The sequence below is a fragment of the Lactuca virosa genome, chromosome 3, assembly GCF_052849685.1.
Source record: "Lactuca virosa cultivar CGN04683 chromosome 3, Lactuca_virosa_CGN04683_v6, whole genome shotgun sequence".
Classification (NCBI taxonomy): domain Eukaryota; kingdom Viridiplantae; phylum Streptophyta; class Magnoliopsida; order Asterales; family Asteraceae; genus Lactuca; species Lactuca virosa.
This window is the reverse complement of record NC_136428.1, coordinates 231306553-231319629: the sequence shown is the minus strand read 5'-3', so window position 1 is coordinate 231319629 and position 13077 is coordinate 231306553.

Here is a 13077-nt window from a genome sequence, read left to right as displayed (position 1 = left end):
TGGGCAGGAGGGATTAAAGGAATAAGCTCTTAATGGACTTTTGGGACTAGACAGTGTACGATGGGTGTACCTGGAGGTACATTGCGCGTACGCGGTCAGCGCCCTGATTCTTGCTCAACATCAGAGTACGCTGGGGAGGAATGTTGACTTTTGGACCTTGATCGTTAACTTTGACTTAGACTTTGACCATGGTTGACCAAGGTTGAGTTAAGGGTATTTTGGGCATTTTGAGCTACATAGTTAAGCCTTGGTCTCTATCTGTTAAATAGGTAACCTGGAGAGCTGGTATTCGGAGTAGTGTATTGTTCAGCTATTCGTCAGACTGCGAGGTGAGTTTTCTATTGGATTAGGTGTCTAAGCCCATAACTATAATTGGTATGTACTTGACCCGATAGTAGCATGGTCCTTTTGGGTTGGCTTCACCAAAGCAACTTGATTGGATGAATTATGGAGAAAAAAGTTAATTATGATTTATTAATATATTATATCAATAATATATTAAAAGAGAAATCATATTATTTAATTGATATTGGTCAAGAATTAAGTTAAAGTTAATTTTGTGGTCAAAAGAGATTAATTAAATTTAGGGGACTGATATTGTAATTATGTGATAATTGCAAAATAGGCTGAGGATCCCTATGGATAGGGGTGGACGAAATCTTATGGATAGCCCATAAGGATTTTGTCCATGATAAGGATTCTGGAAGGATCTTATTGGCTGCTTAGAGCCTAAGCAACCAGATTAGGTCTTTGACTGAAACCCTAATTCTTCAGCTATATAAGGAACCCCTTGGCATCATATTTTCGGCTACCAGAAACCCTAGAAGGATCTTAGAGCCGATTTTGAGCCTCCTCCTCTCTCTCTCTCTCATATTCTCCAACTTTCTCTTGGTGTTTGTGATCGATTAGAGGTATTACACTTGTGATACTAAAGATCTGAAAGGTTAAAGATCAAGCTACAATTGAAAGGTAACATCCTAACTTAGTTTTAGTTATGATTTTCGATTTTGTGTATGCTAGATCAGGGTTTACAAGCTTTGGATGATTATTGCATGTACAATTAGAAAAACTAGATCCAAATCTTTAGGGTTTGCATGTGCACCATAGGATTGTTGTAATGCTTAAAACCCATCAGTGGTATCAGAGCCTAGGTCGTTTTTCTATTGTGTTTGATGTTATGCTTAATTGTTCAAAGCAAAAGTTTTTCGATTTTGTATCTGCCTGATGACCACAACGTGGCATATCTTGCCACGACGTGGTGGCAAGTCAGAAAGCATATTTTCGGGATTTTGACAAAGATTGGATTTGGAGGATTACCATAAATTGTTTCTCTAATTAAAATTCATTTTTATCTGTTATGGTAGTGCATATCTTAATCCAATTAGAAGATAATTGTCAATCCATAAGATAATTATTAGTTTATATGATAAAGATAATTATTTGTATTATTTGATGTGAATTATCTTGCCATTAATTGAATTAGGTCAAATTTAGATAATGACAAATTATTTGATTAATTAAATTATTTTAATTTGATCTAGAAGGTTTTGAAAAGTTTCAAAACTTGCCCTCAAGTTTTGGAATTTAAATTTTAATTAAAAAAGTTTTAATTTTGAAATATTTAAATTCTAAACCCTAGAGTTTTAAAAGTTTAAAATTCAACCCTTATACTATTATAATATTAAAAGATTAATAATTATATATATGTATAAGACGAGTCACTCTTACCGTTAGTAGGCATCATTCACGAAGCCGGTCTATAAGGGGGATATAAGGTTACTGCCTATAAAATGGTGGTTTAATGGGTGTCCACTCTCACCCACCGCTTTCTTGATTGGTGGAGGGTCGTTAGCCGAAAGGGCAGGATATGACAACTAATTCCTCATTAATAAGTATAATGATTATATAAAGTAACTAAATGTTTTTATAAATTCCCAATCTTAGTTACTTTAGGAAAAATGTGAAAATGTATTTTATTCCATGAAATTGCACTTTGCACTTTGCGAAGTTGTTAGTGGAGTGTGTGTGGATAAGCAACACACTAATTTGGGACTAGAAAAGGTGACAAAGGGTGGCTCGATGTTTATCATAGATTAATGGAGTGTGTGTGGCTAACCGTCACATTGATTAGGTGATAAATGACATCGAGAGTACCGAGCACATTTGCATGGTTATTCACACCTTGTTTGTGATCCTCGGTATCCCAGTCACAAACTTGAAGGGCATAATCGAGATTTAAACATGTCATTGAAAAGTTCAATGAATCTCAAAATAATCTAGGAATTTCAATTCATTTAAAACTTAAAATCCTTTTTCGTTTTTCAAGGTGGAAATTGGTAAATCGTCATTTACCTACCTTCAAATTATTTGCAATTAGATTACGACATTCCTCTTCTGAATTGTAAATAATTGTATTGGGTCCTAGCCCTAATTTCTCATTTGGGTGTTTATTTGGGGATTCTTATCTAATCTAAACTTTGTTCCTTTTCTTTTTAAGATGTCTACCTCAAACAACAATGCTTCTGGCTCGAACCCGTCTGGCTCTTTCTCCCTCATGAACTTATGTGGGAGGGTGATCTTTGATGGATCCAATTTTAATGATTGGATTCGCAACATTCGAATGATCACCCGCTACGAGGACAAAGAGTATGTTCTCGACGAAAAACTGAAGGAGATTGATCAAAACACTGCTACTCCCGAGCAAATCGTTCAATATGATACTCATGAGAGGGACGCGACAAAGGTGTCGTGTATCATGCTCGCAACCATGACTGCCGAACTCCAGAAAGTCCTACGAGGACTACTATCCTTATGAGATGCACCAAGATTTGGTGGAAAAGGTACCATCAAATTGCAAGGCAAGAAAGGTACGAGATCATCACCTCAATGATCACCACCAAGATGAAGTATGGAGAGTCCATCACCGCCCATATACAAAAGATGCAAAGGTATGTGGACAGCTTGCTGAAGTTAAATGTAAACTTCGATGAAAAGTTGGCCATAGATATCATTCTACACTCTTTGCCTCCCTGTTATGATCAGTTTCGTATGACCTATCATATGAACAAGGAGGAGGTCACTCTAGCCAAGCTCCAAGGCCTTCTGCGAACTGCTGAGAGTAGTTTGAAAAGCAAATCTGTTACATCTACTCCTACTGCTGCTGCCCCTGTCTTGGCAATTGGACAAGGGAAAGGGAAGAAGAGGAAGGCTCCTTATAAGAGCCACAAGGGAAAGTCTCATGATGGAATCTCTTCTAGTGGAACCAAAGGTGGTCGTGCTGCTCCCTCTTCTAATCCGAAGGATGCAGAGTGCTTCTACTGTCACGACAAAGGGCATTGGAAACAAAGCTGCCTGAAGTATCTGCAAGACATCAAGGATGGAAAGATAAAGCCCACATTTGCAGGTATTTACATTGTTCAATCTAATAACTCATCGCATGCTATGTCTTGGGTCCTCGATATAGGATGTGGTTTTCACATTTGTTTTGATTTGCAGGGTCTAAGAAGAAGTAGGGATGTGGAGCATGGGAAGATGAACTTGATCATGGGGAATAGGAAAGTGTCGCCTGTCACCAAGATTGGAGTTTACTCTTTAGTGCTTAGTAGTGGGTTAGGTTTAGATTTGAATAATTGTTGCTACTCGTCAGAAATGACACGAAACATTATTTCCTTTCATGGTTTGTATAAACAAGGTTTTAGATTTTTGTTTAATAATGAAATTGGTTCTATTAATGCTTTCTTGAATGGTACTTTCTATTTTGAAGCATTGCCTTGTAATGGTATATATGAAACTGTGATGGTTGTAGAAAACTTAGGAAATAATGTGTTGCATATCGATTCGTCCAATGGTTTGGACAAAGCATGCTTGTGGCATTGTCGTCTTGGACATGTCAACAAGAAGTGCATAGCCCAACTCCAAAAGGATGGAGTGTTGGAGTCATTCGACCTTAGGGACGAGGACACGTGCGAGTCTTGTTTACTTGGAAAGATGACCAAATCACCGTTCACTGGTACTTGTGAAAGAGGTGAGGGTTTATTGGATCTCATACATACCGATGTATGTGGACCCTTTAGATCCACCACAAGGGATGCAAACCGCTTCTATGTGACTTTTACCAACGGTTATAGCAGATATGGCTATATCTGTTTAATCAAGCACAAGTCAGAAACCTTTGAAAAGTTCAAAGAGTTTAAGAAAGAAGTGGAGAATCAGTTGGGCAGGAAAATTAAGATGCTTCGATCTGATCGAGGCGACTACCTCAAGGAATGCGGAATTGTTTCACAATTGACGCCACCTAGGACACCACAGTTGAATGGTGTAGCTGAGAGGCGCAATCGAACCTTGTTGGACATGGTTCGTTCCTTGATGATTCGAGCTTCGTTACATATCTCATTCTGGGGGTATGCCTTAGAGACTGCCGCCCATATCCTTAATCTAGTCTCAACTAAGAAGGTTGTCGAAACACCTCACGAGATGTGGACAGGGAAGGTTCCCTCGTTAGCACATATCAAGGTTTGGGGTTGCGAGGCTTTCGTAAGACGAGAGACTCACGACAAGCTCGAACCTCGTAGTGAGCGGTGTATTTTCATCGGCTATCCACAGAAGTCCTTTGGATATCTCTTCTATAGACCGAGTGACAATGTTGTCTTCGTTGCGAGGAGAGGGGTCTTTCACGAGAGACAACTCATATGCCAAGAGGACAGTGGGAGGCAAGTTGGCCTTGAAGAGCTTTAAGAGTCAAGAATTGAAGGAACCTCTAATACTAGCGCTCAACTCGAGGAGGAAACTCTTGTTGAACCAGTTTACGAGTCCTTACCTCTTATACGTTCCAGTAGAGTTAGTGTTCCACCCGTATTATATGGTTTCCATATAACTGCTGAGGGTGATACGTTTATTAGTGATAGTACACTAATAAATTTGGATTAACCTAACAACTACAAGGAAGCCTTGGCAGGCTCGGAGTCTGCAAAATGGAAAGAGGCTATGGACAGCGAGATTCAGTCCATGTATGACAATCAAGTTTCGAACTTGGTTGACAATGTGTCGGATCGTAAGACGGTCGGGTGCAAATGGATCTTTAAGAAAAAGACCGACATGGATGGGAAAGTACACACGTATAAGGTGCGATTGGTTGCGAAGGGCTTTACTCAAACTCCCGGAGTTGACTATGATGAGACCTTCTCACCAGTAGCGAAGATTAAATCTATAAGGGTTATGCTAGCCATAGCTGCATTTCATGATTATGAAATATGGCAGATGGATGTACAAGCCGCTTTCCTAAATGGGAAGTTGGATGAGGATGTTTACTTGAGTCAGCCAGATGGTTTTGTCGATGTAGAGCACCCTAATAGAGTGTGTAAGCTTGAGAAATCCATCTATGGATTAAAACAAGCATCTCGCAGATGGAATCTTTGTTTCGATGAGAAAGTCAAAGAGTTTGGTTTTTCGAGAAGCGAGGATGAGTCCTGTGTATATGTCAAGGCCAGTGGGAGTATAGTTAGTTTTCTCGTTTTGTATGTAGATGACATACTACTCATAGGAAATGACATCCCAACCTTACAAGAGGTTAAGTCCTGGCTTGGGAAGTGCTTCGCTATGAAGGACCTCGGAGAAGCTCCTTATATTCTAGGGATAAGGATATTGAGAAATAGGAGTAGGAGACTAATAGGACTTATTCAAAGTACTTACTTGGATAAAGTGTTAAAACGTTTTAGCATGGAGAATTCCAAGAAAGGGAGTTACCAATTCAAAGCAATACCAAGTTGAGTAAGACTCAAAGCCCGAGTACCAAAATTGAGATAGCAAAAATGAGTTGAGTACCTTATGCTTTCGCTGTTGGCTCGATCATGTATGCTATGACGTGTACTCGCCCTGATGTGACCTTCACTTTGAGCATGGTCAACAGATATCAAGGGAATCCTGGTAGAGCTCATTGGATTGCGGTAAAGAAAATTCTTAAGTACATGCGGAGGACTAAGGACTGGGTTCTTGTCCTCAGTGGGAGTGATGACTTGAGAGTACGAGGGTATAGTGACGCCAGTTTTCAGACTGGCCGAGATAATTTCCGCTCTCAGTCGAGCTGGGTCTTTACCCTGAATGGAGGAGCAGTAACATGGAAAAGTTCCAAGCAGGAGACCGTAGCTGATTCAACGTGCGAATTAGAGTACATAGCAGCGAGCGAAGCGTCGAAGGAGGAAATATGGCTAAAGAACTTCATCGAAGACCTTAGAGTTGTACCTGCCATAAAAGAGCCTATGGAGATTTTATGTGATAACGAAGGTGCGGTTGCCTTAACCAAGGAACCGAGGGATCATGGCAGATCCAGGCATATCAACAGAAAATATCACTTTATTAGACATCGTGTAGAAGAGGGACTCCTCGTAGTAAAGAGTGTATCGTCAGAGGAGAACCTAGCAGATCTCCTTACGGAGGGACTGAGTAGGGTTAAGCACTTGCAGCACGCTAGGAGCATTGGGCTGAAGGACGATATTAGTTTTAGTGATTAGATAGTCTTTTAGAAACTTGTAATAGATAAATTGTAATTAACATTTGATGATTAAATAAAGGAGTATTATTTATAAGTAATGTTACTGTCTTGTGTTAATTATTTACTATTGTTTCACTTTGCATGTTTTGACTTCCTAAATAATAAAATTATTTAAACTATCCACATTCGATCATACGTTGGAAGTAAGTATGAAAGAAGACTGTCGTGAATTGGCTTGTAGACTGTCTAAAGCGTTTAGACATAGCAAAGGTTTGCTACAACGTTCATGAGTGCTCCTGAAATAAGATTTGAGTATTGGATTAAACCCACGCTCACATGAATCACTTCATGGAATTAATCATGAGTGATTGTGAGACGATAATATCATATAGTCTTTAAACCGAGATATATGATTTGTTGTTTACGAGTTGTTTGTGCATTGATAATGCGTAAACGCATCAGTAACTTGATGTTATAAAACGTATTGTTGTGTACGATTTAATGAGTGAATGGTACAAGCATATAAGTCGAAGTTTATCTGTTCCTTTTATCCTACGAGGTTAAAAATGATATCTTGGGCCCCTCGATGATTTGGTTTGACTTATGTGTCGGGCCCGGTCAGGACTAAGTTGATGTGTTCAATTAAGTTCTATGTCAGACAAATCTGAAATCGGCAAACAATTTGTTGGACAATAAGTATGACTATGTTCCATGTAATTGTCCACATGATATCTTGAGAACGGAGGACTACATGATCCCTTATCTATAGGACGTGTCAGAGTTTGACAGGGGCTTTTGAGAGCTACAATTGCTAATCGGATTTTGAAGTCGTACTTGCATTTATAGTTATTAGACTTATCTAAGTGGGAGACTGTTGGATTAGGTGTCTAAGACCATAACTATAATTGGTATGTACTTGACCCGATAGTAGCATGGTCCTTTTGGGTTGCCTTCACCAAAGTAACTTGACTGGATAAATTATGGAGAAATAGATTAATTATGATTTATTAATATATTATGTGAATAATATATTAAAGAGAAATCATTTTATTTAATTGATATTGGTCAAGAACTAATTTAGAATTAATTTTGTAGTCAAAAGAGATTAATTAAATTTAGGGGACTGATATTATAATTATGTGATAATTGCAAAATGGGTTGAGGATCCCTATGAATAGGGGTGGACGAAATCTTATGGATAGCCCATTAGGATTTCGTCCATGATAAGGATTCTGGAAGGATCTTATGGGCTGCTTAGAGCCTAAGCAACCGGATTAGGTCTCTGACTGAAACCCTAATTCTTCAGCTATATAAGGAACCCCTTGGCATCATATTTTCGGCTACCAGAAACCCTAGAAGGATCTTAGAGATGATTTTGAGCCTCCTCCTCTCTCTCTCTCTCATATTCTCCAACTTTATCTTGGTGTTTGTGATCGATTAGAGGTATTACACTTGTGATACTAAAGCTCTCAAAGGTTAAAGATCAAGCTACAATTGAAAGGTAACATCCTAACTTAGTTTTAGCTATGATTTTCGATTTTATGTATGCTAGATTAGGGTTTACAAGCTTTGGATGATTATTGCATGTACAATTAGAAAAATTAGATCCAAAGCTTTAGGGTTTGCATGTGCACCATAGGATTGTTGTAATGCTCAAAACCCATCATTTTCCTCACTAGGGATGTTATTCGGGTTGGAACCAGACCGAACCGACCCGGACCCGAATAACCCGAAAACCGAATAAGGGTAATTGCATGAACCGAACACCGAACTGATTAACCAATACGGGTTCGGTTTGGTTCGGGTATTAATCGGTTCGGTTCGGTTATTACCCAAATAACCCGAATAACATGTACAAGATGATTAGGGACCTAATATAGCCAAAACAACCGAATAAACTGTATTAGGATTCTTTAACCCGAATAATAGAATAACAATGTACTTTTATACATCAACATAAAACATTTAAAGACTAACACAACACAATTACACATTGAAAGAATAGCATTTACATAGTAGATTAAAATATTGAGAATTAATTGCTTACTTGATTTTCTTAAGTTGGAGCTCAATTTTCCATGACTAGAAAAAGTAGGAATTTATGAATCCTTAGAGGCAATAGGAAGGGTCGATTTTTGAAAGTCTGAAACAAGAGGAAGGATCGACAGAAGTGATTTCGAGTTTGGAAATACTTTAGAAGATTGGCCGATTTTGAAACGATGAGGACGAGCGTAGTGTTTTTTATCTGTTATGAACGACGAGAACAGAAGTGTGAATCGTGATTTTGATTTTCGTCGATCAAAGAAAGGGGACGAGGAATGCTTATTCGGGTCAGGTGTTTAGAACTGAATAAGCTCTTATTCGGGTAACTCGAACCGAATAACCTGACAACCGAATAAGCATAATATAGATACTCGAAACCCGAATCAAATTGCTTATTCGAGCCTAATTCGGTTCGGTTCGGTTCGGCTTTCGATTCGGTTTGGGTTTTTGGGCCAAATTCTCATCCATATTCCTCACTGTACTTAAGGGTCGAAGGCACCAAGACCGGCCCATTGGATTGATATCCTGGTTTTACCGTATGTGGTTATGTTGTAGTGATCTGTTAGATCTGTATCCTGGTATATAGGATGTAGCTATGTTGTAGTGATCTGTTAAATCTGTATCATGGTATATAGGATGTTGCTATACTGTTGTGATCTGTCAGATCCATATGATTATCTGTATTTTCCAGCTTTGTGTTCATGTTTGTTTGTTGCATATGTCGACATGTTGGTTTGGGTTGTGGCGGTCCTGCTTTATGATGTATGCCAAGACACCCGGGGACGAACGGATAGGCTGTAGGCCCTAAGAGGCAGTCCAGTCAGGCCGACGGCCCGTAGAGCGGTACGGATAGGCTATAGGCCTTGCAAGGCGGTCCAGTCAGGCCGACTGCTCGTGGAGCAGAGCAGTCCAGATAGGCTGTAGGCCCTGCGAGGCGGTCCAGTCAGGCTGGCTGCTCATGTTTGCATGCTTGCTTGTCATGTGGTATGTTGGTACTTTGGGGGGAACTCACTAAGCTTTGGCTTATAGTTTTAGTTTGTGGTTTCAGGTACTTCCGAGGATCGTGGGAAGGCGAAGGCGTGATCGTACACAACTTTCAGTTTTTATGTCTTCGGTCTTGGGAAAAACTCTGATTTGAAATAATGCTTTTGAAATAATGACTCTTTTTGTAAAGAATATTGATTCATGGTTGGTTTTAAAAATTTTATATTTATTGTGATTTTTGGAGTGTTAAAGAAGATCTCAGACATTAGCTATTTTTTCTCATTGTAACCTCTAACATGAAGCTAATGTATGAGATCATCCATCAATACCATGTCTAAGAGATATAATTTCATGTTGGAGATTACAAAGGTAAAACTCTAGCTAATGTTTGATGTGCTTAAAGGTAAAAAAAATATCAACTTACTTGCAAAACTCACAGTACATTGTTAAAATAAGCATATCATCAAACCTTGTGAAAATAACCTTGGAGTAACATTTGAAAACATACTCAATCTTGTGAAAACAACCACATGTAGATGTGCACATTTCAAATCGGTTTTTTTAATCGAAGGAAAAAACCAAACCGGTTAGGTTAAAACCGAATTGCCGGTTAAGAATAGGTTTTAATAAACATTTGAAATCAGATTTTGAACAATTTTCTACTATAACACAACCGAACTGGCTTTTTAACCGAAAAACACCAAACTTTTTTTTAACACAATTTCATCCTTGAGAGCAATGTAACAATAAACATTTTCCAAATTTTGAAGTCCCTTCTTTTCATTCTTAGTATTGATAATATCTGCAAGCTAGTGTTCCAAACTTCTTATGATCCCCAATTTTAGGCTTACTCGATCCTTGAGAGTAGGATTACCGACTGTCTCATGGGTCCAGAGAGCCAAACTCAAGATTTGATCTTTAAAGGAAGACAAGGTACAATGATTGATGGAGAAAGGGTGCAAAACGAGAATGTACGAGGGCGAGAATAATCCCCCTAAAGATAAAAGAAAAAAATCAAAGTCATGTAACAAATCAAGGCCTCATGAAAATACTTTTGATGAAGTGATAGAGCCTCGCATCTCCAAAGTCAAGCTCGTAGTTGATAAACTTAAGGCTCATTTTGGAGACATGGAAAAGACAATCAAAATACTCACCTAAGAAATGCCAAGATCGCCACAGCCGCCAAGGCCATGATAAAAAAAACTTCAAGAAAAGTTTAAGGATGGTTAGCAAGTGGCAAGTGATAATTTAAAGATGAAAGAATATTTTTAGAGAAAAAAAGTCCAAGGAATGCATGAAGAATTGGATATTATGAGTCGAGAATGAAAGATCTTCAAGCTATCAACAAGTCTAGGAAATAACAACAACTATGGTAAGACCTTTCCAGGTTTGAAAGTCCATAAACTTGATATGTAATGAAACTAAGGTGGAAAACTTTTCTCTTTGGTCTTGGACAATACTTTGAAGAAATAAACATCATGGATGACAACACTAAAATCAACAATGCCCAACATTCTTATGAAAATTAGCCCAACTATGGCGAAGAAGGAAGCATACTGAACGAGTGAAGGGATCATGCATTATCAACATGTAGGAAAAAATCAAATTAGAAATGCAGAGGCATTTTGTCATATACAGTGCAGGATTATAAGCAAGAGGAAAACTTTGTCGACTTTTCCAAAAAGGTAGCATCCCCAACTACATTAAAGAGTCGATGATTTTTCAGATGAAGATGCTATCTTCTTCTTCTTATGGGTTGGAAGATTGAGTAAAGTTAGAATTAAATCGAAACAAAGTACACAACCTTGATGATGCTTTAATCATGGATGAATATATCACAAATTACACATCAACATTAAAAGAGACCATCCACGATACAACTGAGGGAGAAGATGAATAACCTAAGGAAGAAAGAGACGAATGACCTTCTTCCCCAAGATGAGAGAAGTATAATTCAAGACCATCAAAGCCACCAAGATCATGCTTTGTATGTGGGAAAAATTATTGGACCCAAAATTGATCAAACAAATTTAAATCAAAGCGGTCAAATCCTTGTTTGATATGTGATGAATGGAACTGGATACAACATTGCTCATAAAATAAGGCCATGAATGCATTGGTAGAAAAATCTTAATGATAAACAAGAATAAGAGAAATTACAAATAGGAACACTACAATACCTCAGAGCGTTGGCCCAAGCACTCCCAAAGAAAGAAAAATAAGACTAACGGGTGTTATTTTCCAATATCACAATCAATAACAAGACTACTCCAACATTGATTGACATGGGGGCCTTCTACAACTTCATGGACACCAAAGAAGCTAAGAGACTCGATATCAATTGCATATTGAGTCAAGGAAATATAAAGCATACTGAGTCGAGGAAATAGAAAGTGTAACGCCGTGATTTTTCACTTTATTTTTTTTATTTAAAAACATCATTTAACAGATTATAAAATTGAAGTCTTGATTTATTCATTAGAAAACATCACCAACATTAGTTAATTTAAATCTTTCAAAATTATGGAAAATAATGAATTGAGGAAGACACTCTCCAAGATACCACTAAGCACCCTAAAATTTTGCATAAAAGCCAAATTAAAAACAAGCAATCAAAACAGAAAACAAAGTCTAAGTTTCATAATTTGAAGTTTCACAGCCCGATCTCTGTTTGTGAGGGCGAGGCTCGTTGGGTGAGACCCGTTATGTATTGGGCGAGGCCCGTATGGTTATGTGATATTTTAGGAAACTCACTAAGCTTTGTGCTTATGGTTTGTGGTTTAAACATTTTCCAGGTACTTTTGGTTCTAAAGGAAAGGGCCCGACGTGAGTACACAACATCCCCCAAAGTTTTCCGCATTGGTTATTTGAGATTTTTACTCTGATGTTATAATGATATATTCACTTGGATTGGTTCTGGAACAACTCGTTTGTATGGTCATTTCATTTAAAATGAAAATTTTACTATGAATTTTTGGGACGTTATAGAAGCATAGGTTGTTAGAAGACTGCTTGATGATATCATCAGTGACTTAATCATAAGCATGCCAAATATAATCATATAAGATCATCCTCCTAAAGCATGAGGAATGCATTATGATCAGGAACATGATCAAGGTGAGGCATATTTGATGGAAGACGACTTTGTTGACAACCCAATATATGATGAAGCAACCTAGCATCGTAGATTTCAAAAAAAAAAAAAAAAAAAAAAAAAAAAAAAAAAAAAAAAAAAAAACCAACATTCTTCTATATAATGACAACTGTTACAACCAATGAAATATATTTTCAATAAAAATGGAATGCTACATGCAAACAAGGTCTTTCATCATTATAGATATGTACCAGAGTTATGCGGATGTTGGCTTATAGGACATCAACAGATGCATAGGATGAATATGTGAAAACGAGTGAAACTATAACAAGGGGTGTTGTTATAAAGTTCGTAGAAAGTGTTATTTCATGCTTCAGTGAAAAGTGCCTCCAAAGGCCTAATGAAGTTTTTTTGGCAAGACTTTGTCAAGTCAATAACTTTTCCATAACTTCAAAAGAATGTGTGTTTC